A 27,044-nucleotide genomic window follows, 5' to 3' on the forward strand; every position below is an offset into this window, starting at 1 on the left:
ACTCTGGTAATCGGCATTGTAAATCTGTAGTATCTGGATATAGGATATGACATTTTTCAAGTTAATTGCCCCCAGTTAGGACGTGTAATTTTGAAAAGAGCTGAATTCACATCCACACAATCTGCATCCAGGGTCCACATATTAACCATTCCGTCACACTCCCTCTCAGTGTGGCCTACTTGTGCAAAGCTGTTTTTCCCTGAAATGATCAAAATGGAAATTGTGGATTTTAAATCTATTTTAGAAGCTGATCGGAACCACGATGTAAGTAAATACAACCTGTTTGTCTTGGCACAGGACATCTGTCGTTTTTGCTGGGCTAACATAGCGTCTGTTCTCCCTTCTTTTTATTGTATCCCAGTGTTTTTTTGGGGTCCCGCACTCTGTCATTGCATGCAGTCAAGGTGTCCAAGCTAAGCCAAGCAGACACTCCCTGGGGAATCTTAATGTTTTGTGTTTGGGCCAAAAAACTCAGGCACAAAAAAATGGTGAGAGCTGCTGAAGTTTTCTGTGGGAACCCAGATGTAGCTGGGCTTCCTGCATCTCTGGAGCTCCCTTGGTTGTGTCTTTCCTGAGGCTTGGCTGCTGTATCAGTTACCTACTGCTGTGGTAATGCTGCATGACAAACAGCCACAGAATCTTCAGTGGCATTCAAAAATAAACCTCAGTTGCTTGTTTGGGGTCAGCTGGCATTTGGTTCTGCTGTAATGGGTTGTTCACATGGCTGGGTAATGGCTGGCTGTCGGCACATCTTGGGTGGCTTTTGCTGGGGCGATAGCTCTGCTCCCCTTATCTTTTACCTCCCAGCAGGCTAATCCTGGCATGTTTTCATGACAGTGGCAGAGGCACAAGAAAGCTCAAATACACAAGCCCATTAAAAAAGTGAAATTCCAACCTTCCCCTTTAAAAAAATTTATTTTGACACAATTGTAGATTCCCCTGAGGTTGTAAGAAATACAGTAAGACCCTCTGTATCCTTTTTATAATTTCCATCATTGATGCTATCTTGTAAAACTATATGGTACAGTATTACAACCAGGATATTGACATTGATACAGCCTGCTGATCTTGTTTAGATTTCCTCAGTTACTTGTACTCACTTGGGTGATTGTATGTTCTTAGTTCTGTGCAATTTTATCGAAAGCGTAGATTTGTGTATCTATTACAGTCAAGATATGGTACTGTTCCACCACTGCAGAGATAACTTTGTATAACCATGTCTACCTTTCTCTAGACCCCTACCCCAGGAAATCACTAATCGTTTCTCCATTTCTATAATTTTCTCATTTCAAGAAGGTTATATAACTGCAATCCTACAGCAAGTATGTAACCTTTGGGGATTGGCTTTTTCATGGCTTAATTCTCTTTGGACATTCATGCAAATTGTCGAGCATATCCTTGGTGTGTTTCTTCTTCTTGCAGGATAGTATTCCATAGCATGGATGTACCACAGTTTGTTTATCCATTCACTGATTAAAAAAAATACCTGGGTTGTTTCCTTTTGGGGGCTGCTATAAATAAAGCCCTGTAAATAGCTGCCTCTTATTGTATTAAGTTTTTGTGTGCATATAAATTGCCATTTCCCGGGGATGAATGCTTAAGAGTGCAATTTCTGGGTCACATGATGACTGTATGTTTAGTTGTGTAAGACACTGCCAGACTCTGTGGTTTTACTATGTCACATTGTCATGAGAAATGTGTGAGTGATCTAGTTTTCTCTACACTTGTGATAGGTGTGCAGTGGTACCTCATTGTGGTGTTACTTTTCATTTTTTAATGGCTAAAATCTTTAATGTTCTTATTTGCCACTTGTATATTATCTTTGCAATGTTTCTTCATATCTTTTGCCCATTTTTCAATTGAATTCTTTGCCTTTATACTGTTGAGTTTTGAGAGTTCTGTGTATCTTTTGTTGAACACACTGCTAGTCTTGACACACTCTTTTTTTTTTTTTGAAATTTTTTTTAAATGTTTTTATTTATTTTTGAGACAGAGAGAGACAGAACATGAGCAGGGGAGGGGAAGAGAGAGAGGGAGGCACAGAATCTGAAGCAGGCTCCAGGCTCTGAGCTGTCAGCACAGAGCCCAACGCGGGGCTCAAACTCACAGACTGCGAGATCATGACCTGAGCTGAAGTCAGACGCTCAACCGACTGAGCCACCCAGGCGCCCCAGTCTTGACACACTCTTAACAGAAGATAGGAAGTTTTTAATTTTGATGAGGTCCATTTTGTCAGTTTTTCATTGTAAGAATCTTAGTCTTGGTGTTAAGTAGAAGAACACTTTGCCTGGTCCTAGATCCCAAGCATTTTCTCCTATGTTTGTTCTAAATATTAAATGTTTTATAGTTACTCTACATTTGTGTCCATGATCCGTTTTGAATTGATTGTTGTGTATAAGGCCATGATTCATTTTTAGCCTATGGATGACCATTTGCTCCACTAGCATTTGTTGAAAAGGCCATCCCTCATCCATCAAAACACTTTTGCACCTTTTAGAAAAATAAGTTAGGTATATTTGTGTGGGTTTATTTTGGGCTTCTTTTTTTTTTTATTTTTATTAAAAAAATTTTTTTTTTTCAACGTTTATTTATTTTTGGGACAGAGAGAGACAGAGCATGAACGGGGGAAGGGCAGAGAGAGAGGGAGACACAGAATCGGAAACAGGCTCCAGGCTCTGCGCCATCAGCCCAGAGCCCCACGCGGGGCTCGAACTCACGGACCGCGAGATCGTGACCTGGCTGAAGTCGGACGCCCAACCGACTGCGCCACCCAGGCGCCCCTATTTTGGGCTTCTTTATTCTCTTGTGTTGTCAAATGTCTTTGTCTTCCCACCAATACCACGTTGTCTAGGTTACTCTAGCTATATAATACACCTTAATGTCAGGTAGGGCGAATTCTACCACTTGACTCTTCTTTTTCAAGATTACCTTAGCGATTTTGGGGCTTAATCCTTTATATATAAATTTTAAAATAAACTTATCTATGCCTACAAAAAATCCTGTTGGGATTTTTTTTTTTTAATTTTTTTTTTCAACGTTTATTTATTTTTGGGACAGAGAGAGACAGAGCATGAACGGGGGAGGGGCAGAGAGAGAGGGAGACACAGAATCGGAAACAGGCTCCAGGCTCTGAGCCATCAGCCCAGAGTCCGACGCGGGGCTCAAACTCCCGGACCGCGAGATCGTGACCTGGCTGAAGTCGGATGCTCAACCGACTGCGCCACCCAGGCGCCCCAATCCTGTTGGGATTTTGATAGAAATGACATGAAACCTGTAGCTTAATTTGAGGAGAATTGACATCATTGATAGGTAGAGTCATCAGACTCAGATGATCCATGAACATGATCTTTCTCTGTATTTAGGTAGGTGTGTTTTGATTTCTTTAATTAGAATTTTATGATTTTTCAGCTTACAGATCCTATTCCTATTTCATTACATTTATATCTAATCATTTTATATTCTTTGGTGCAATTGTAAATACTATTATGTCTTTAATTTGTTATCACAAGTTCATTTTTATTTTGCATATATATTTTATTTTAGAGACAGCTCAAGTTGGGGAGAGGGACAGAGAAAGAGAGAGAATCTTAAGCAGGGAGCCTGAATTGGGGCTTGATCCCATGACCTGGGATCATGACCTGAGCTGAAATCAAGAGTCAGATGCTTAACAGACTGAGCCACCCAGGTGCCCCCATTTTTAATCTACATAAATGTTACTGATTTTTGTGTGTCTATTCTGTATCCTGATACCTTGCCAAACTCACTTGTTAGATCTAAGAGTTATTTTTTTGTAGATACCTCAAGATTTTCTATGAAGTCAGTTTTATCATCTGCAAATGGGACAGTTTTAGTCCTTCCTTTACAATCTGTGTGTCTTTTCTTTTTCTTGCTTTATTGCATTGACTTACAGTAATGTATTACATAAAAATTTTGAGAGAGGACTTGTCTAGTTTCCAGTGTTAGGGGTGATGCATTCAACCTTTTACCATTATGTATGACATTAGCTGTAGAGTATTTTTTTTAGAAGTTCCTAAGCAAGTTGAGATATTTCCCCTGTATTCCTAGCTTGCTGAGAGTTTTTTACATAAACAAATGTTGGATTTGGTCAAATGGTTTTACTGCACCAATTCCTATGATCATGTCATTTTTTTCCTTTAGCCTGTTGATAGGATAGATTGCATTGACTGATTTTCAAGTGTGGAAGTAGCCTTTCATACCTGGAGTAAATTTTACTTGATTATAGTGTGTAATTATTTTGGAAAATTGTTAGGATTCTGTTTGTAATATTTTGTTAAAGAATTTTACATCCAGGTAGCATGAGTTTATGGTTTGTAGTTTCTTTCTGTTTTCTTCTTTTCTTTTCTTTCTTTTCGTACAGTCTTTCTCTGTTTTTGGTTTCAAGGTAATACTGGCCTCATAAAATGAGGTGAGAAGCATCCCCCGCCTCTTCTGTTTCCTGGAAGAAGAGATTTTGTGGAGTTGGTGTTAATCATTCTTTAAATTTTGGTTAAATTCTTTAGTGAAGCCATCTGGTCTGTAGAATTTCTTTTGTAGGTGTGATTTAAATTAAATATTCAGTTTTTTTAATGATTATAGAATTCAGGTTATCCAGTATATCTTAGTTTTGGTAGTTTGTGACCTGCAAGAATTTTTCCATTTCCTTTAAGGGGTTGGATTAATTAGTGTAAAGTTGTTTTTAGTACATACTCCCTTACGATGCCCCTTTTTATGACTTAAGGATCTATAGTGATACCTCCTGTTCCATTCCTGACATTGGTGATTTGTGTCCTCTCTGTTGATTTTTGTCAGTCTTTCTAAAATTTTATTAATGTTACTACTTTTCCTACCAAATAACTAGTTTTGGTTTCATTAATTGGCTCCGTTTTCAATTTCAGTGATTTCTTTTGTTATCATTACTGCTGTTATTGCTCTTAACATTATTTACTTTTTTTCTGTTTTGTATTTTTCTTTTTGTGGTTTTTTTGATGTAGAAACTTAGGTTATTGATTTGAGATCTCTTTTCTAATGTGAGCTATTAGTGTTATAAACTTTGGTTTCAGTATTTTGCTTTAGCTGTGTCACATAGTCACATATTTTAAACACTACATTTTCATTTTCATTCAGTTGTATGTACTTTAAAAATTTCCTTTGAGGCTTTCCCTTGTGAATTGTTCAAAAGTGTGTCCTTGATTTTCTACATGTGAGATTTTCATTTTGTCTTTCTGTTACTGATTTCTAGTTTGATTCCTTTTTGGTTCAAAGACAAATTCTGAAATTTTAATTTTTAAAAATGTATTGGGGTTTAAGATACTAGATATGGTTCCTCTTGGTGAAAGTTCTACGGACATTGGAAAATAATGTGTATTCTGCTTGTTGTTCAGTATTCTGTGAGTGTCACTTACTTCTGGTTGATGGGATTGTTCAGCTGTGGTATATTTTGCGCTGTTTTCTTTCTAGTAGTTGTATCTGTTGCTCAGAGTCCCCAATGATGATTTTAAACTTATCCCTTCTTCCTTTCAGCTTTATCAATTTTTGTTTCATTGGTCTTAAAGCTCTCTAATTTGGTACATATACGTACCGGGTCACTATGACGTCTTGGTGAATTGTTTTATCATTATGCAATGTTTTTCTTTTTTTTTTCAACTTTTTTTTTTTTTTTTTTTTTTTTATTTTTGGGACAGAGAGAGACAGAGCATGAACGGGGGAGGGGCAGAGAGAGAGGGAGACACAGAATCGGAAACAGGCTCCAGGCTCTGAGCCATCAGCCCAGAGCCCGACGCGGGGCTCGAACTCACGGACCGCGAGATCCTGACCTGGCTGAAGTCGGACGCCTAACCGACTGCGCCACCCAGGCGCCCCTATGCAATGTTTTTCTTATGGCCCTTGTAATTTTTATTGCTCTGAAGTCTACTTGATAGGAAGTTAATACAGTCACTCATGCTTTTGAAAATTATTACTGTTACTTTTTAAAGTTTATTTGTTTTGAGAGAGACCAAGACAATGCAAGTGGGGGAAGGGCCGGGAGAGAGAGGGAGAGAATCCCCAGCAGGCTCTGCTGTGTCAGCACAAGGCCCAATGCAAGGCTTGATCTTAAGAAACCGTGAGATCATGACTTGAGCCAAAAGCAAGAGTCAGACGCTTAACTGACTGAGCCATCCAGGTGCCTCTTAAAAGTTATTATTGCTTTTAGCATGGTACATCCTTTCCCATTCTTTTACTTTCAAACATTGCCATTGTGTTTGTAGTGAGTTTCTTGTGGACATTGTATTTGTGAGTCCTGTGTCTATCCACTCTGCTTCCCTGTCCTTCACTTGCTGTGTTTAGACTACTTAAATTTACCATGGCTACTGATGGGTTAGGGCTGATGTCTACCATTTTATTATTTAGTTTGTTTCCTCTCTTTCTCACTTCTCTGCTCCTCTTTTCTTGACTTCCTGTGGTTATTTGAACACTTTAAAGGAATCTTTTATTTGTGCTATTTTTAGTGTATTTTTGTTTGTATTGTTTGTATTATTTCTTTTTTTAATTTAAATTTTTAAAATGAAATATTTGAGAGAGACAGAGACCTGGGAAGAGGGGGAGAGTGGGGAGAGAGAGAGAATCCCAAGCAGGCTCCATGCTCAGCATGGAGCCCCATGCAGGGCTGGATCCCACAACCCTGAGATCATGACCTGAGCAGAAATCAAGAGCCACCCACTCAACTGACTGAGCCACCCAGGCGCCCCTGTATTATTTCTCGAATGTATTTATATCGTTGTTTCTTTTCCTTTTAGTCATTGCCCTAGGTTTTGGAATATATGTACATAATTTCTCACAGCCTACTCATATTGATGCTTTAGTACATTGAATGGAATAGTAAAATCTTATTTCTTTTTGGGTGCCTTTACTCTCGCTACTTTCTAAATGTAATCGTCTTGAGTATTTCCTCTGTATACATTAAGCAGCAGAACAGATGATGTTAGAAGTTTGGCTTCAACCATAAAACGTGATTTAAATGACTCAGGATGATAAGGATAGTCTATTTTTTAACACGTGTTGTCTTTTTGTGACGAAGCTCTGCCACTTCTGTTGCCATTCTCCTCCTCATCTGAGAGCTTCCTTGAGCCGTTCTTTAAAGGTATGTCTACTGGTAGCACATCCTCATATAGTTTGCTTTCATCTGGAAATGTCTTTATTTTCCCTTCATTCTTGAATAACAGTTTGATCAGATCCAGAACTCCTGGTTGACAGTTTTTTTCATCATTTGAAAAATACTATGCCCCTTCTTTCTGGCCTCCATAGTTTGAGATGAGAAATAAATCATTTGAATTGGTGTTCCCTTATAAGTAATAGTAAGTAATCAGTTTCTCTCTGGTTGTTTCTAAGATTTTTCTTGGCCTTCACTTTTCAGGAGTTTGGTTATGATGTGTCTTTGCATTGATTACTTTTGGTTTATCCTATTTGGGGTTCACCCAGCTTCTTGAATCTGTAGGTTTATGGGGTTTTTTGTGTGTGTGTGTTTTTTGTATTTATCAGATTTGGGAAATTTTCAGCCATTATTTCTTTGAATATCTTTTTCAGCTCCACATTCTTTCTTTTTTCTTCAGAGACTCCAAAGATACAAATGTTTACCATGCCCGTAGGTCCCTGACTGGCAGTTCATTTTTTCAGTCTGTTTTTCTCTTCTCTTCTGATTGAGAAAATTCTATTGATCTGTCCTCACATTTACTAACTCTCTTTCTGTCATTTCCACTCTACTCTGGAGCTTATCCACTGAATTTTTTTCAGTTACTTTATTTTCACTTCTTTTTTTTTTAAAAAAATCTTTGTTTATTGAGAGAGATAGAGTGTGTGTGCAAGCAAGGGAAGGGCAGAGAGCAAGGGAGAGAGAGAATCCCAAGCAGGCTCCACACTGTCAGCATAGAGCCCAAGGCGGGGCTCAAACTCATGAACCGTGAGATTGTGACCTGAGCTGAAATCATGAGTTGGACATTGAAATGACTGAGCTACTCAGGTGCTCCTGTATTTTCACTTTTATAATTTCCAGTTTTTAATATGTTTTATTTATTTGCTGAAGTTCTGTGTTTTTTAATTTGTTCAAGAGAATAATTGTTGAAGCAATTTGACAGCTGTTTTAAAATTTTTGTCAGACATTTCAGTATCTGATTTGTGTCAGTATTGGTATCAATTGATTGTCTTTTCTTGTTCAAGTTGAGATTTTCCTAGTTCTCAATCCTGTTTGATCTTTGGAGTTTTAGCAGTAAGTCACCGTGTTTTACTTAGTGTGTGGGTTCTGGCCTACTTGAGTGGGCTGTGATTCCAGTGACAGTTGAGTTTTTTGAACCCTTGCAATGTTAATCCACTCTTTGTCCTTCTTGCTCCCTGGAGCCCCTGCCAGATCCCTCCCTGTGCTGCCCAGGGTGTGGGGGATTTGTGAGTGGGCACTTTACTGTGCACCTGGTGTTGTTAGGTGAGACCTGAGCATTTCTGGACCTAGAGGAAAGACAGTGTTTCTTCTGGTCTGTTTTTCAGCCAGCTGGTGCAGGTGAGCTTCTCTCTCTCTCTCTCTCTCTCTCTCTCTCTCTCTCTCTCTCTCTCTCTCTCTGCTAGTGCCTCTGGGGAAGGAAAGTGCTTGCCTATACCACTTTCTGTAGCTGGGCACAGGACCAAGAGTCATAAGTTCTGGTGGTTCTCTGCCACTGGGTAGGGAATCAGGAGACCCTAGGCCTCATTCCCCTTCTGTAGCTGGGTAGTGAGCTGGGGTTGCCAGACCTTGGTTGCCTTTTGGGTGGAGGATCCAGAGATGCAGATTCCACTGGTGCAACCAGGTGTGGAATGTGGGATGATCTCACCTGCCCAGGTTTCTCTATTGTTGATGCTGTGGGGAGATTAGAATGGGTTGTTCCCTGGAGCTCTGGTGCCAGTGCTGTAGGTAGATCAGGCCGCTACTGATACTGGTTCTGGGTCTCCCTGCTGTGTCCCTGTGGGGGACATTTTCTGTTCGTTAGCTTGTTTTTGTTTTTTCGGTTTATGCCTCTTGACATTCCTGGGTTGCAGGCTCTCTGGTATACAGCTGGGATATGTGTGAGATAAAAACAGAACCTGGGGAACTTACTGTGGTTTTGTTCTTCAAGTCCTGAGGTCCCTAGCCAGCCCAACTTCCTCTCTCCACCTTTTATGGTTGTTGGATTATTGCCCAGGTTATTTCATTGTATTTAGAGTGCAGATGCAAAGTGAGTCTATGCCCCCTTGTTACCCCCAAGTCCATTTGTAGCCTGTGGTCCATGGAATGTTAGCAGGAGCAACATAAGCAAAGCAGATCACACAGTTGAGCCTAGTGTTGGAAGGAGTGGTGAGTCAGTCCAACCGTGGTGGGTGGGCACTGGCTGGTTACATGGGAAGGGCATGGAGATGGGGAGGAGTGAGAAATAAAGGTCATCTTTGCACATAACCACAGTTGTCCTCGTAATTACATCCTCTTTTCCCTTAATTGGAATTGCTGTCTCTTGCTTGTAAGCAAAGAGCCTGGATGAAGCAGTTGTGTATCCCATACTTAGGTAAAAACTTGGTCAGTCTGTGGGTTTTGCATCTTAGGGGGGGTTGGGGCCATGTGTTCCAGTTAACTGCTATATCTTCAGTGTCATGGGAGACAATTCAGGAAAATATGTTGAACTGAACAGCATTGGCCTGGGGCATCTATCATCTCTTTAAGGACACATAGTCACCATGACGTGGATTTGGTCGTCTTCACCCTAGCGTTCTGGTTGGGGACCTCCAAGCCCTGACTTGGAGCCAGATCTCCCATGCACCCATATTTCAATAACCATACAGTAACTGTGATCCGGATTTAGGTTTTTATCTTCACTCCATAATACGGTTGATTGAGTTGCAAGTAACCCTTGAACTCTGTTAAGATGGCTACCCCAGACCCCACACCCCAGTGCTGAGAAGTCTGGGGAGAACTTCTGAGTCTGAGAAGCTGGGCTGGCATCCATGGAGTTCTCTGTTTCTGAGGTCATTTGGACCCAGACCAAAGAAGGTTATGAGATGTTACTCTGTGCCATGTCCCCAGTACCTTAGAGTTGGCTTTTATAGCTCTCTAGGCAGCAACATAGAAGGAAGACAGAATAAGTCTGTGACAGTCTTCCAACACGCAGTGGCCCTCGTAAAGTGGGTTGTGTCTGGAAAGAGAACGTGACGCAGGGCATTATGCCATGTTATTGGACCAGGCACACAGAAGCACAGTATGTGTTAGCTTCTTTTATGGTTTTATTCTCTGCATGTTAAATTTTTCTAGTAATGAAGATAATATTGATATGAGTAATAATAATGTCAACTAACTTTTATTTGTTTATGCAACAAATACTTACATAACCTTATTAGGTCCTAATAACCACCCTAAGGAGGGCTCTAGGATGATTGCCACTTCACAGTTGAGGCACAGAGAATTGATGTAACCTGAAAACTGGCTAGTGAAAAGCAGAGCCTGAAAAATGCCCTCCTCATTCCCTGCTGCTCTGCAGGTCCCCAGTCTTTGGAGAGGATAACGGAAGTGGCATCTGAATTCTCAAAGAAGCGATTGCTTCTTTGGCACTGGGGACTCAGGCTGATCCTATACTCAGCATTTTGTCTTCTCTAGCAGTTGGGCCCTATCAGAGCATGGCCTTGCATTTATCCAATATATTTAAATGTTAATTTAGTGCTGCATATTAATTTCCTCATAATTTTTGCTTTTATCATCTATTGTGAAAGCACAGGCTGTCCCCTATAAGTCACTGTCAGCCACCTGTCCCTTCAATCAGATCCCTCCTCAGTCCTAATGGGGCAGTGGAAAGAGTCATGGAGCAGCTGTACTGTCACTGTTGGGAGTGCAGAAGAAATTAATTGAGAATCAAATATTTGCCTACTTCAGAGTGATTTATCACAATTAAAAGGAATAATTATTTGCCCTTTGGGTCGCGTCAGAGATTTCGAGGGTTTGACTGCTGTAACGTATATAAATCAAGTTACAGAAGAGTCTTAGATTTCAGTTTGGCACAGCAGAATTTTCCAGTTGGGATGCCGATAGTTGCTCAGAGGAGTTGACTCCTATACCAGGCTATGTTTTAAAGGCACTGTAATCAGGAGCACGTTGAGGGCAGCCACATTTTCCTTGAGAATCTCTTACAAAGGCCCCTTTCTGGAAGCCAAGATCCCATTTGTCAGTAAGTCCAACATAATTAACTCCCTCCTGCCCACCCCCATCCCCGCCCAAGCTGGAATTCATCAGGGTTTCTTCAGTTGAACACAGATGTGGTTCTGACTTAGTTCAGGGTTAGAGTGACTGCAGAGACAGCTGAGTCATCCTTCCGATCTCAGTTCTCTGTAGAACACATGCTCATCAAGTGGATGGAGGGCAAAGTCATTTGTACTATTTCAGTTATTTCCCTTTGAACTGTTTCTTTCTCTTTTTTTGGCATGGGATTGAATTTGCAAAAATCAAACACACTATGATATAGCCGTCCTCTGGTGAGATACCAAGAAGCTGTGACTTTTCAAAGTTAGAAAGCGCTTAGAAGGCAGTTCTGGAAAATTCTGTCCTATAAACCAAAATGACAGCTGGAATTGATTAACTTTCACTAATGATTCCAATCAAGCCCAGGGCTGGACCATGTGATGCAAGCAGATGTAGGAGTTAAAATGTAACACTGTCTTAGCTGTATAGACATTAACTGGTCTTTGGTAAGGCTCCTACAGATCTACTTTTAGGGACATTATCTTTTAGAAACATCGTCTTGTGTTCAAGCTTTTCCATCGAGACAGGCCAGGGGGGTGGTGGGTTTCCTCGTGTTTGCCCATTAGACATAAAGGTGCTCAAAGAAGCTGTTCAGAGATGAGCGTTTGCAGCTCCTGGAGATCATAGGCTTTTGGAGAGTGGAGAGGGTTTTTTGTGATTCCAAAGAAAGTGGGTGGTGTACATAGCAGTCTGCATGTCTGACTCCACGCAGGCTTGCCTGAGCTGCTGTGGAGTCTCCTAATTAACTTCACACAAACAACCCTCACCTGCCTTCAGGCTCTCAAGGCCTTTGCCATCCCAGTGACCGGAACCCTGCCACTTGTCCTCCCCAGGGACAACTGGAGAGCCACTTTGCATTCAGATAGGAGAAAGGGACGTGCCCTGGATGCCCTGGATGCCCTAACCCAAGGAGGGTCACTGTTCTGTCATTTTCCTCTGGACTTGTTCCGTTTTCTGCTTTAATGACCAAAGCTTTACCTTGTGGCTAGCTCTTTCCTGGTAGCTCCTGTAATTGAGACTCAAACACTAAAATATACATAACCGGCCGTTTTACCAAGTCATCATTTATGAATACAGCTCGATTAATTTGTTTAGTCAGATGTAGAGGGGCGATAAAAAGTGATTGACGAAAAACAATTAAAACAGTAAAAGTAAATTGTTTGTGTCCATTAAAACCTGCTGAGGCCGTCAGTTGAAAATTGTAGGCCTCCATGTGAAAATTAAAACTATTGATTTCCCCCGTATGCATGTGAATATCAGAGTCCTAATTTGTTTTGTTTTTGCTGGCTGAAAGTCCCTGAGGTCAAAATGAAGGTACGCCTTCAATAAGCTCTTTTGGTGGAGTTAATAAAGATTTGGAAAGACAAATGTGGATAAGAAATGGCCGAGATGTTTTAGGGGAGAATTATGTGTCTGAAGAGTGCCTAAGCCCCCTGCTGCATGCTAATACTTTGTAATTTATTGCATTTTGGGGGTGAAAATGGAAAATCAACTGCAGAATATATGATATTCATAGGTTGAGTTTTTAGGGCTTTGTGTTAATTTATGTCAGTAAGATAGATATTTTTTTATTATTGTCATTTTATTTTTTTATGCGCCACACTAAATCTTGTATTCCACCAACTATTATTTTTTAGTGTTCAATTAAAATACCGACATAAAAGGAATTTTACATGGACAGATCTCGACTTCTAAGAAGAAAACTTGGGGGGAAAACCCTCTGGATCAGAGGGGGAGGTTTTCAATCAGGAGATGTGATGGCGTTAAACCTTAGAAGGCTGTAAAAACAGTGTAGCATGTTTGGAATTCCAAGTATTAGGCTATCTGTCATTGCATCAGGTTGGGCATGAGTTAATATTAGGCTTACATACTTAATAAATCATCCAGTGAGAATGCAAAGTGTTATATTTGGTGATGAAGTGAATGATCAATAAACAAGTCAGACTTTCTTGTAATCTTTAAGTAAGGCGTGTTTTTTGAAGAAGTTTTAATCAAGTTAGAGAGTCAGCCTTTTGAATACAGCATTTAAAAAGCTATTACAGGGGCGCCTGGGTGGCGCAGTCGGTTAAGCGTCCGACTTCAGCCAGGTCACGATTTCGCGGTCCGTGAGTTCGAGCCCCGCGCCGGCCTCTGGGCTGATGGCTCGGAGCCTGGAGCCTGTTTCCGATTCTGTGTCTCCCTCTCTCTCTGCCCCTCCCCCGTTCATGCTCTGTCTCTCTCTGTCCCAAAAATAAAAAATAAACATTGGAAAAAAAAAAAAGCTATTACAATTGGGGTGTTACCTGAAGTTGACTCTTACACCCTGATTTTCTAGGGAATAAAAATTCAAACAAATAGCTAATATTTCCTTTTGGGGGAATTTTTGTTTCATTCATTCCCACCCCATCCTGGAGAATTTTCTGAAGAGAATATAAATTATTTGCCTACAGGAAATGCTGTGGTTCCCCCCCCCCCCCTTAACTCTATTTTTTAATAGCATTATTGAGATATACTTGACAAATGAAATGTGTCTATATTTGAGGTGTGCGATGTGATGAGCTGATGACCATACATTGTGAAATGATTACCACAATCAAACTAATTAACACAGCTGTCACTCACATAGTTACTATTTTTATGTGTGTGGTGATAACAGTAAAGATTTATTATCTTAGCAAATTTAAAACATAACAGTATTTAGTTATCGTGCTGTATATTAGATTTCTAGAACTTAACCATCCTGCAAAATGGAACCTTTGTGTACTTTGATCCACATTTCTCCATCTACTGCCATCCCCCTTCCCCCCCCTTCTCCCCCCATCCTAGGGCTCAGCCCCTGGAGTAGGGTTCTCCTCTGTGCTTCTATGAATTGGACTTTTTTCATAATCCACATATAAATAAAATCATATTTTTTTAAGTTTATTTTTTTAACTTTATTTTAAAGTTTACTTACTTATTTTAAAGTTTAAATTTTGAGAGACCATGTGCGAGCAAGGGAGGGGCAGAGAAAGAGGGGACAGAGAATCCCAAGCAGGCTTTTCATTGTCTGTGCTGTCAGCCCAGAGCCTGACGTGGGTCTTGATCCCATGAACTGTGGGATCCTGACCTGAGCTGAAATCAAGAGTCACACGCTCAACCAACTGAGCCACCCAGGTGGCCTCAGTGTTTATCTTTCTGTGTCTGTCTTATTTCACTTAACATAATGTCCTCAAGCTTCATCCATGTTGTCTCAAGTGTTGGGATCTCCTCCTTTTACAAAATTGAACAATATTCCGTTGTATGTATATACCACATTCTGTTTATCCATTCATCTGGTGACAAACACTTCAGGCTATTTGCCTCCCAAGTTCATTGCAGCCTTATTCACACTAGCCAAGATATGCAAACGACTTGAATATTTCTTATATTATTGACCCTTAAATGTGAGCAAGCTGGAGACACGTTTGTTCTAGAGGTAGGTTTCTCGGCACTGCCTGCAGATGTTCTGATGCAAGGGAGTGGTTGACTTTAGAACCAGGCATTTTAAAAAAGTGTTCTGGGTGGTCCTGATATGGGAAGCCTTAGGACCACACAGTGAAATACATGCTCCAGAATACTGATGCCTAAATTTTGGGGGTTCAGAATGTCCTTGAGAATCTTCTTAGAACAATATATTTTTGTTTTGGCTAAAAGTGTCTGGATTTGATGGCCTGACATTAAGAACTTGTGCTACTCTGTATCTGTATCTATCCATCCATCCATCTATGCATCCATCCACTCATCCATCTATGTATTTATAAGATATCTAGATCTATGTAGATATATTTCTTATATGGAGGTGGGTAAGCAATTTCACCTGAAGGAAGAATTAAGTAGAGAAATACCCAGGTTTCATTTGGTTCCTATGCAAGAACTTTTTATGGTCCTCCAGGGTTTACCCAGCCTCTGAGCTGAGGGTTTTTGTGATGATTAAGTGGCTTTTGGCTGGTAACTGGATGTGGGAGATGGCAGGTGCCAGGTATGCAGGCTCTGGTTTTCTGATGAGCCCTTTTCCCTTATTCGGCAGGTTTTTGTTTTTTTTTTTTTTTTTTTTTTTTTTTTATGGCTATAATTCTGCAGGTATTTAGGAACATGAAATCCTATACAGTTCAAGCTGGTAAATGGTGAATAGGGGCGGGGGCATGGTTTGGATGGAGGGATTTATTCCATGCCCAGTGGGGAGATCCTATCACATGACCCACCCCAGCTCTTTCATGGTGCCTTCCAGGGTGACACACAGGAGGGTTGGGTTGGCCTTGTGGAGTCACAGGGTCCCATTGGACTAAGACCAGCTTTTGCTATTGACTAACTGCAAACTTTGCAACACTTCATGCAGTGTTTTCTTAAAAACAAAAGTAAAAGTGAAGTTAGTATTTTAGGTGGGCAATACCATTCTATAGCTTGCAACTGGAAAAGTTTAAAAGACTCCAGTGAAAAAGCCCTCTCCCCTCCCACACCTCTAGTTACTTGTCTCACTGTGGAGAAATCTGATGTAAACAAAAGCAGATCTGTATGGATATGTAATTATCCTTTTAATTTTAACACAGTTTGTAGTGTATGAAACAAATTGTTTTTTGTAAGTTTTAACGTTTATGTTTGCTTTTTTCTCTGGAGCAGAATTTAGAAAGGGAATGTGATACCGCCTGTGTAAATTTTATTGCTGCTTCTCTCCTGTTAAACGTTATGTGTAATCCTAAACAGATCTAGAGTGGGTACAAACATCAGCTCGTTTCCCAAGGGCTGAGTCGCAGTGATTTGGAGCCTCGCTCTGGGGTGAGGCCAGAGACATTGATTGGATTGTTCAGGCATACCTCAGAGATGCGGTGGATTCGGTTCCAGACCACTGCCATAAAGTGACTATTGCAATAAAGTGAGTCACATGAATTTTTTGGTTTCGCGGTGCATATAAAACTTACATTTACACTACATGGTAGTCTATTAAGTGTGCAATAATATTATGTCCAAAAGGACAATGTGCATACCTTAATTAAAAAATACTTGATTAGTAAATAAACATTTGAAAAAACCGTCTTCAACATGTCCTAATCTTTTTGTGAGCGGAGGGTCTTCCCTTATTGATGGCACTGATCAGGGTGGTGATTGGGGAAAGTTAGGGTGACTGTGGCAATTAAAAAAATTGGACAACAATGAAATGTACCTCATTGATTGATTCTTCTTTTCACTTGAACACTTAAGAGACCAGTGTAGGGTTATTAAGTGGCCTAATTTCAGTATTGTTGTGTCTCAGGGAGTAGGGAGGCCTGAGGAGAGGGAGAAAGATGGGGGGAGGGCTGGTTGGTGGAGCAGTCAGAACACACACACACACACACACACACAGTACTTTTTTTTTTTCCAACGTTTTTATTTATTTTTGGGACAGAGAGAGACAGAGCATGAACGGGGGAGGGGCAGAGAGAGAGGGAGACACAGAATCGGAAACAGGCTCCAGGCTCTGAGCCATCAGCCCAGAGCCCGACGCGGGGCTCGAACTCACGGACCGTGAGATTGTGACCTGGCTGAAGTCGGACGCTTAACCGACTGCGCCACCCAGGCGCCCCCACACACAGTACTTTTATTAAGTCCTGTCTTATATGGGCACGGTTTGTGGTGCCCTGAAACAATTACAGTAGTAACATCAAAGGTCAGAGATCACAAGAACAAATACAATAATGACAAAGTTTGACATGTTGTGAGAATTACCAAAATGTGACACAGAGACACAATGGAAGCATATGTTGTTAGAAAAATGACACCAGTAGACTTGTTCGATGCAGGGTTGCCACAAACCTTCAGGTTATAGAATACACAGCTGCATTTTGAGTATCCAAGAACCCAGTACGAGGTTATAAAGAATAAAAATAAGGAGCGGGATCTGACTTAGGATTGACACAGAGTCCCCTCAAGCTGATGTTTTCCTGGTTCTCAGGAAGGGGGTTTTCTGGGTGGTTAACTCATCCCCCAGTAGAGCATTCATCTGAGAATCTTGGCTGGGGACTGTGCACATGTCTCTTTTTCTCATCTGGAAGATGAAACTTCGTGGTTCTCAAATCTGATGATGACCAGAACTACATGGGACATCTAAAAAGCCATGAACTCCAGTGGTCTTGCTGTGGGGGTCTGGGAAAGTGCATGATTAACTAGCCCCCAGGTGATTCTGATGCTGGTGGCTCATGTATGGGCCCAGAGGCTTTCTACTGTCTTGCCAACTGGAAATGGAAATTATTTCATCAGTGTCTCTAAGAGCTGTTTTAACTTGACCACTGGGAGTTACTGTAGACTTAACTACCCACCTTCAGGCTGAATCTACAACAGGTAAAATGTTGTCATCTTTGACAAAACAGAATTTTCTTTCTTTTTTTTTTTTTTTAATTTTTTTTTCAACGTTTATTTATTTTTGGGACAGAGAGAGACAGAGCATGAATGGGGGAGGGGCAGAGAGAGAGGGAGACACAGAATCGGAAACAGGCTCCAGGCTCTGAGCCATCAGCCCAGAGCCCGACGCGGGGCTCGAACTCACGGACCGCGAGATCGTGACCTGGCTGAAGTCGGACGCTTAACCGACTGCGCCACCTCGGTGCCCCCAAAACAGAATTTTCTAAGCCATGAACCACAGAGCCCTAAACTTTCCCACCAATTAAATGCACAAGCTGTGGTTCAGATAGATACCCCACCTGTCCTCAGTAGGAACAGGTCTATTCCAAACAAGGCAACTTTTTAACCCCCTCCCTAACCTGGGAATCCCACCTTAAAAAATTTTTTTTAAATATTTATTTATTTTTGAGAGAGAGAGAGAGAGAGAGAGAGAGAGAGAGAGAGAGAGAGAGTAAATAGGGGTGGGTCAGAGAGAAAGAGAGAGGGAGACACAGAATCCAAAGCAGGCTCCAGGCTCTTAGCGATGCGGGGCTTGAACTCACAAACCGTGAGATCCTGACCTGATCTAAAGTCAGACGCTTAACCAACTGTTCCACACTGTCACACTTGGGAATCCCACATTGCTTGCAGCTTGCTGTTGAACTCAACACATACATAGATGTGCATGTGTGTGTGCAATTTACAATGTTTACTTCTTGTCCAGTTGCATCCTGATAGACCTGGCGTTGCTTCTTCCAGCTGACAGGGACCAGCGTTTCTAATGTCAACATCCCATTTTCCTTGATATCACGGCGTGATGGTTAAACTGTGCCTGTTTATTATAGTGTGTTTTGGGACCATGTGTATCAGAATCACCTGGAGAGCTTGTTAAAACATGCAGGTTTCTGGGTCTTACCACAGCCCATTGAATCACAGAGTCTGGTCCCAAGGTTATAGAATCAGACTTTTAACCTATTCCCCAAGGTGATAATCAGTTGCCAATGCCAACATCTCACTGATGGCTGATACACGTATGTTCCTGTTTAACTGTGATAAGCCAGTGAATGAAGGAAAATTCCTATTTATTTTTATTTATTTTTTTAAATTCACATGTAAGTTAGCAAGTTCCTATTTTAATTATGGGCTTCTTCTACAGCAGATCAATACCCATGTCTAACAATGGAGTTTGTTGCTGCTGAAACTTTTTCTTGTTGGCCCATCTTCTAGCACAATATTCCTTACACTTCACTGTGCCTGTGGATCCCTTGGGGATCTTGATAAAATGCAGATTCTGACTCACTGGGTCTGGGGTGGGGTCTGGGACTATGCATTTCAAACGGGCTGCCACATGCAGCCTGCCACTGCTGGCTGTGTTGAGCAGGTTGCTCTCTCCCTCTGTCAATAGAGCTAAGGCCGGTCACGTGGATCTGCCTGCCCGAGGTTGAGTGTCATAGTACTGACTCAGGATTCCTCTAATTTTATTTAATTTTTGTAGGTGAAGGAAGCCTGAGACCCCTGGGAGAGAGGCCAGAGTCTTTGGTGAAGGAAGGCAGCCAATTACATCACTACCAAAGGGCCCATTGATCTGGTGCAGTGGGGAGAGTATTGAGTGGGAAACAGCCAGCCTTCCACAGTTCTGGGGGAACCTCGGGAGAGCAGAGACCATCTATGCTTTATTTTGTAATTAAGGGGAGAAGAGTTCAACCTAAAATGTTGCTTAAGGGTCCTGGCTTTTAAATTTATGTCACCGAGTAGCCTATGAATCAAGCCATCCACTATGAAGATGTCATTTCTGATAGAGGTTTTCTTTCTCTGTGGCTTTATGCAAATGTTTTAACTTATCCCACTATTAAGCTTAATGGGGACTTCAGGTCCATTCGACCTGAAGCGGGGACGTGCTTTCTGGATTTATGCACTCATGTTTGATTACGGAACTCTTCTTCCCTCATCTCCTCAGGCTGGGAAATGGAGGTGACATCTGGTTTTCTCAGGCATCTTTTGAGGGGAGTGGACTACAAAGCTCTTAGAAGTGTGAAGACTGTCAGTGGAGAGAGAAGTGTTTTGTTGCATTTTGAGAGGACTTTTCAGTGAATTTGCTTGGTGACTCTGGGTCCAGTGAAGCCCCTGATCATCCAGAGCTTGACTTGAATACCTCGCCTCAGGCAATCCCTCTCAGACCACTCCTGAGGTGTGAATCTGGGCCGCTCATCTGTGCTCTTAGGGGCCCTGTGCTGTCCTTCGTAGCATGTTCATCACTGTGTAATGTTGAGACCGAGGCTTGGGGAGGGGCAGGCCTGAGTCTTTTGAGGTTCCTAGAAGTGGCCAGTGCCAGGCCTGTGCCTGGTACATTATGGTTGCTCAGTACATACTTGGATGCATGTGAATGCTATAGCAAACACATGATTTTTATGTGATTTAATGGGCCTTACTCCAAAGATAAAGGAAGACCAAACTTTAAAAAATCTATTGATTGGACTCACAAAGAACTTTGTGCTTTTACCAGTAGAATAAGTTATCAAGACCAAAATGACAGTCATGCATGTTTATTTCAATTCAGTTGGTGGATGGACTACCAAGTTAGTAGCCTCATTGTCCTCACATCTACTAAATTAATCATATATCTGTGGCCAAAAAATGCTAGATGTCCTCTGAAGTGTTTCTTCCCTTATCCCTTAGCAATACAATAGAGTCTCTAGTTTTTACATGGACACATGGCAACCTATGATAAAGGGTACATTTTCCAGTCTCCTTTGTACCTAGGTATGGTCATATGATGAATGTAAACTAGGCACATGTGATTTTCAGAAACTGTCATATTACTTTCTTCCTGCTTCCTGCTGATGGACTATGGATGTGATGACTGGACTTGGGCAGCCGTAGTAGGCTGTGTAGACAGTAGAGCAGCAAGATGAGGGTCCCTAAATACTTTCCTAAAGCTGCCCTACCAGCCCTGCCCTGCCCACCTCTGGATTTCATTTGTGTGAATCAAGTCACTGTTAGTTTGGATTTGATATCTCTGCTAAACTGAATCCTGCCTAATAAAATATTAAGAGAATTATAGTTCTCAGGACCTTTTTAAGGCCAGTTTTGGAAAACCTGCTGTGGTTCAAGTAATAAATGAGGGTTTGCTTGTGACAAGGTTTTGGGTAATGTAGTATGAGTGTTGAAAGCATGGGCGTGGAAGTGTGTTGGGTCTTAGATGCCCGGAGTTCTTGGACAATCTCCTTGGGCTTCCATCTTTCTGTCTGTAAAATGGGGATAATGACACAGTGCCTGAGTCCTGCTGTTCGTCCTCTTGTGGAACCTCCATATAACCAGTTCTCTCAGGGCCAAAGCAATTTCAGTTGAAGAAGATAGCTCTTGTGCAGCTTGTCTTTTTTTTTTTTTTCTTTTTAAATTAACAAAATGAAATAACCTTAGAAATATAACTTGCTAAAGCATATAAAATAGTTGGTTCTTTTATGTGATTTTAAGTTCAATTATAGACCATGGGCTTTTACCATCTTAATGACAATTCATTTAGCCTTTCTTAATTTGATGCCTACCAAGTGCCAGGCATTTCTTCTTAAGCCTTGGGAACAAAAACCAAAACAAACAAAAAATGGTCAAGACATAACTGTACCACTACAGAGTGTAAAGCGATGGTGGGCATGCCCTTCTCTTTACAAAGCAGTTGTATGCTTTGCAGATAGATGTTCTTAGGGGGATAGAAGGCGGAGATTTTGACGATGTGATTCTTTTGTTTCTACAAGTATAGATAAACTGATTGCCAGTTACTGGGGCCATAGTATGTGCAAACCAGATGTTGACTGCATGTTCACTGGTGCTCAGAGCTTGACGTGGACTTAATTTTTCAGTCTTCTGAGAGTCCAGAGACAGAGTCCCTCTTCCCTGGAGTTCTGCACCTTCTTGGCTTTCTTACTGCTTTCCTCTGTCCTGCACTCCTGTTTCTGAGACTGCCTCTTTGGCCTACATGTGCATTTATTTAGTCTTTCCACTTGATTGTAAGGAATTTGAGATCAGGGACTATGGCTATTTAGGTGATTTGTACACAGATCTTAGGGCCAGTGTTTTATATGCAGTCTCTTCAAAGCTTGACTGATTCATGGGGCAGCGAGGATTCTCAGAGCACATGACTTCTTCCATCCCTCCTTGCTAAGGCAGAACCTGGAAATGGGCTGCCTCAGAGTTGGTCAGCTGCACCAAGAGTGCCTCGTTCTACTCAGCTACCCCAGTGGTGTGGATTTCCTATGGCAGAGAACTTGTCCCTGTTTCTAAAGGTCAGCACCTTTATTGGCTTCCTCTCCTTTGCCTTCTCTGTTTTATTGTGCCTAATAAAATGCAGTGGTTATTTTACTATTTAATAATTTCTAAGATCAAAGGAAGTTAAGTAGTCATTTCTGCTTTTATTAATTAGTCTTTTCTTTTTCAAATTAGTTTTCTGTTGATGTTCTCAACAGATAAATGCAATGTCATTTATTCCTCTCTGTGAAGGCCATTTAAAGTCTTAGTGGATTTAGCTTTTTAATTTATTCTTGAATTTTAAATAGGAAAAAAAATGAGAGTGTGAGTTAGAACAGATATGTTTAAAAAGACATATAAGCTGCTTTTCGCCCTGTGCGTCTCATCTCTGTGAAGGAAGCATACTATACGTGCACCCAAGAATCCTGCATTCCTGCACTTCTCCATGCAATCTGTGGCAGTGAAATAATTAAATCGAATGGTTTTCTAGTCTCTTGTGACAGATGTTCTGGTGGTGTTTTTTTTTATTCTAGTAAATAGAACTTTATTCCAGAATTCTTTTTGGCACTCTTAAATTTTGGAACTTTAGGTGTTTTCATTATTACAGGAGACACCTATTCCTGTGCCATAAAGGTCCTTGGACTATCATGTAAATGCTCCTGAGTGGGGACCGGGGCACTGAGCAATCCTTCTCCTGGTGGGAATCATGGAATGACCGCATCTGGCAAAGCACCTGAGTTGTGTTATGTCTGAGTATAGTTATGTTCCTAAGTACGTTTACGGGCACTGCCACGCTGGGTCCCTTCATCAAAGCAGGAGGAAATGTTATCTCTGCTTTAGGAAAAAAGTTGTTTTGTTTTCCTGTAAACTAGATTGGTGGGGAAGACCCATCTATCAAAGGGAAGATGGTTCACATGGCTTTTTAATCTTATAAGATTGCTTGCTAATTAGAAATTAAAAGACCTGGAATTACCTTGAACATGAATAAATAAACCTCTTAGGTCAGGGTGGAAAAGTTGATACACTGTATATTACATGAAAGTCTTCTTGGGCTGTTTGGAGTTTGATGTTTCTGGAGTTAAAACAGCCCTTGAAAAAAACAGACAACATTCAATGATATCAACTTGCAAATATTTGTAGGAAAACAGCAACAGACCATATCTTCAAGGACTTGAAAGGATGCTTGGCTGGTGTTGTCTTCCCAGAAGCTAAAGGCTGAGAGCCAGCCGAGGCAGAACCTTCCAGTCTGAGACACTAACTCCTGTTGGAAAAGGCACACAGCAACAAATATAGCCGACCTTTATTTTCCCTTTGATTTTTTGTTTAACTGCAGTTTTGATTAATGACAAACATATCGATGTTTGGCTTGTGAGGCGTGGATGCCTCCCTGCTCTTTCTCAGTGGAGGCTGGACTGAGGTAGCAAACAAAATCTAATTAGTTCTTTTGAAGTACCCCCTCCCTGCCCTATTTGTTACTAATCCCTACCTTTGATAGTCTAATACTGTGTGGTCTGTGGACTCTGCTGCCATGTAAATTTTTAAAAATATATTTATGTATTTGTGTAGCTAAAAGCAGTCTGTGTGCTATGCATATGGAAATATTTAAGGGAAAGTGTACTCATGGCTGCAACTTACTTTGAATACGTAAAAAAAAAGATAGATTGATGGATAAGTAGAGCAGTGATGAATAGATATGTGATAAAGCAACACAGTAAAATATTCTAGAATCTTCATGACGGGCACATAGAAATTCCTTGTAAAATTCAACTTTTGTGCAGGTATGAACACTTTTATAATAAAATATTGGGAGGGAAAATGGAAGGGGAGGAGTCTGTCATGTAGGATTCTCACTCAGATGAAGCCAAATCTCTAGGAATAAAATAGTTTTTAGCATGACAGAAGTCTTGACTGACAGGCAGACTTGGGGTGGTTATTGCCTGGCGCGGCAAGAGTGAATCTGCTTCTGTGTCTTCGTAAAGGCTCTGTAGTACCCCGTTTCAGTGAATGTGCTATAATGTATGAGCCAGTTTCTGATTGGTGTTTCAGTGGCCAGGCACCAGCCTGCTGGTACTTCCACGACAACATACCACGGACTTAAGGGTGGCTTAAACAACAGACATTTATTTTCTCACAGTTTGGGAGGTCCAAGATCAAGGTGCTGAAAGGTTGAGTTTCTGGGGAGGATTCTTCTCCTGGCTTGTGAAGGGCTGCCTTCTTGGTGTCCTTGTGTGGTCCTCTGTGCTTCTGCAGAGGGAGAAATCTCTGGGGTCTCTTTATCTTATAAGGATCCAGCCCGTAGGGCTGACCTCTCATGACCACTCTCATGACCTCACTTAACAAATTCATTACCTTTTCGTGAATAAACGGGGCAACTTCGCACCCTTTGTCCTGCTGGTTTTAATCCCCTTTGGTTGTATGACTTTTCTCCTTTTTCAAAAAAACACTTGGGAACAGTGCCTCCTTCAGGTCTGGCGGGGAGCTTGGTTCATCCACTTCTTGGGGTGCCCGCCTCTCTCCTTTCTGTGTGCTTGGTGTTCAGAGGTGTCTATTTGTTCTCCTTAATATGGGGCGCCTGCCCCAAGGGACATGGTCTTCGACGGAGTCGTAACTCCTGGGGCTCTGTGTACGGAGCTGGGGGAAGGAGGAGGCATAGGAAATGGGAACCTAGCTGAAACAGGGGTTGAGTCTGGCAATGGATGAGGGTGCTTCTGGCTGCCCAGGCTTCTGCCAAGAACCATTCCTGAGATGAGAGCTGCTGTTCCCATGGAAACGAGTGGCCTCCTCCACCCCTCCCTGGGCCCCCTGGTGTGATGCTGTGTCTGTGTATTCTGTACAAAGGTACTTGTCCTTTCCCTTTGTAAACTACATTTGACATGGATCAAATCAATATAGACAAACAAAAAAACCCTAACACAGACTCTGTCTCTAAGTAGTCACATTGGGGGTTCGGCTTCAGCATGTTAATTTGGCGGGGGACACAACTGAGTCCATAACAATAAATATTTAAATTGTTTCAAATTTGGGATTACTATAAGCAATTCTGCAGTGAATTTACAATTTAAACAATGGAGGTTTATAGATGGTTTATAGATTATACACATTTAACACAGGATAGTGGTGTTTTATCTATCTGAACCAATTTGTGTGATCATCTCTGTATTTTCTGCATACTGTCCATAGTCCCACCACACAGATAAGTCTTTTAAATATGTGTTTTATTAATTGGATAATTTTTTTTTTTTTGAGAAAAAAGCATGAGAGGGAGAAAGAATCTTAAGCAGACTCCACGCTAAGCACAGAGTGTGGGGCTCTTATCTCTTGACTGTGAGATCATGACCTGAGCTGAGATCAAGAGTCAGATGCTTAACCAACTGAGCCACCCAGGTGCCCCCAGATCGGTCTCTTTAATACACTTCAGTGTGATAAAGAATGTATTTTGTATGAATTCGTTTTTCGTTGATAATCACTGATGATGATGATGGTGTGTGTGTGTGTGTGTGTGTGTGTGTGTAGTATATATATACTATATATATATATACTACTATATATATATACTATATATATATATACTACTATATATATACTATATATATATATACTACTATATATACTATATATATATATATATATATATATATATATATATATACTACACACACACACACACATCATCATGTATATATACACATATATATATGTATTCTTCTGGATTTTCCTTTTCACATCTTTTAGCATTTTCTTATAAGGTCATTTGTCATTTTAATTGATTTCAAAGGCTCTCACGACATTAAAGAATTAAGACTTTGTTGGTAACAGAGACAGAGCACGAGCAGGGGAAGCGCAGAGAGAGGAAGACAGAATCCAAAGCAGGCTCTAGTCCCTGAGTTTTCAGCACAGAGCCTGATGTGGGGCTTGAACCCACAAACTGTGAGATCATGTCTTGAGCAGAAGTTGGATGCTCAACCAGTTGAGCCACCCAGGTGCCCCAGCTTGTCTCTATTTTCAGTCAGCACTGTTCTTTTGTCTAACTGCTCCTCCCCTTTGTTCTGTTATGGGCTAAATTGTGTGCAGTTCTGACTCCTGTGTTGAAGCCCTGACTCTCAGTGTCTCAGAATGTGACTGTATTTGGAGAGAGTGCCTTTAAAGAGATCAGTGAAGTAAAATGAGGTCATTAGGGTGGGTCTTCATCCCCTGGGAGTGGGACCTTTACAAGGGGAAGATTAGACACAGCACAGACCCAGGGTGGCAGGGGGAGGACACAGTGGGAAGGTGGTAGTCCTCAAACCAAGGAGAAAGACTTCAGAAGAAATCAATGTGGCTGACACTTTGATCTTGAATTCCAGCCTTTAGAACTGTGGGGGACATTTAAAAATATATATATTTAATGGGGCGCCTGGGTGGCTCAGTCGGTTGAGCGACCAACTTCGGTTCAGGTTATGATCTCACGGTTTGTGAATTCGAGCCCTGCATCGGGCTCTGGGCTGACAGCTCAGAGCCTGGAGCCTGCTTCTGATTCTGTGTCTTCCTCTCTCTGCCCCTCCCCCACTCATGCTGTGTGTGTCTCTCTCTCTCTCAGAAATAAACAAACATTAAAAAAATTAAAAAAAATATATTTATTTTTGAGAGAGAGAGAGAGCACGCACTTGAGTGAGGGAGGGACAATAAGAGAGGGGGACAGAGGATCCAAAGCAGGCTCTGTGCTGACAGCAGAGAGCCTCATGTGGGGCTTGAACTCCCTGTGAAATGACGACCTGAGCCAAAGTCTGATGCTTAATCAACTTAGTTACTCAGGCACCCCTGGGGGACTTTTTTGTTGTTGTTTAAGCCACCCAGTCTGTGGTGTTTGTTATGGCAGCCTCAGCTTACTTATGCCCACTCCAACCCAGGAAATTGTCTCCTACAGTGGGGCAAGGATTCCTATTGTCTCCTTCTCCCCACTGCCCCCTGCGTCTTTCTCTTTCTGTCTCATCCCATCAACCTAGAACAAGGTTTGACCCATAGTAGCCACCTAGATACCTGCTAAATGAATGAAGAGGATCTGAGCAGTTTTATTTTGGTTTGAATTTGAGAATGTCTGCTAAGGTATGCCTAAGTTATTGCATCAAAGAAGCGTAAATAGGATAAAGTTTGTCTTTTGAACAGATCTCTGTCTCTGGTTGTCTCAGGGCAAGTGGGTAGGCTCCATTATACTTAATGTACT

The sequence above is a fragment of the Prionailurus viverrinus genome, chromosome A2 (genome assembly GCF_022837055.1).
Source record: "Prionailurus viverrinus isolate Anna chromosome A2, UM_Priviv_1.0, whole genome shotgun sequence".
In the NCBI taxonomy this organism is placed as follows: Eukaryota; Metazoa; Chordata; class Mammalia; order Carnivora; family Felidae; genus Prionailurus; species Prionailurus viverrinus.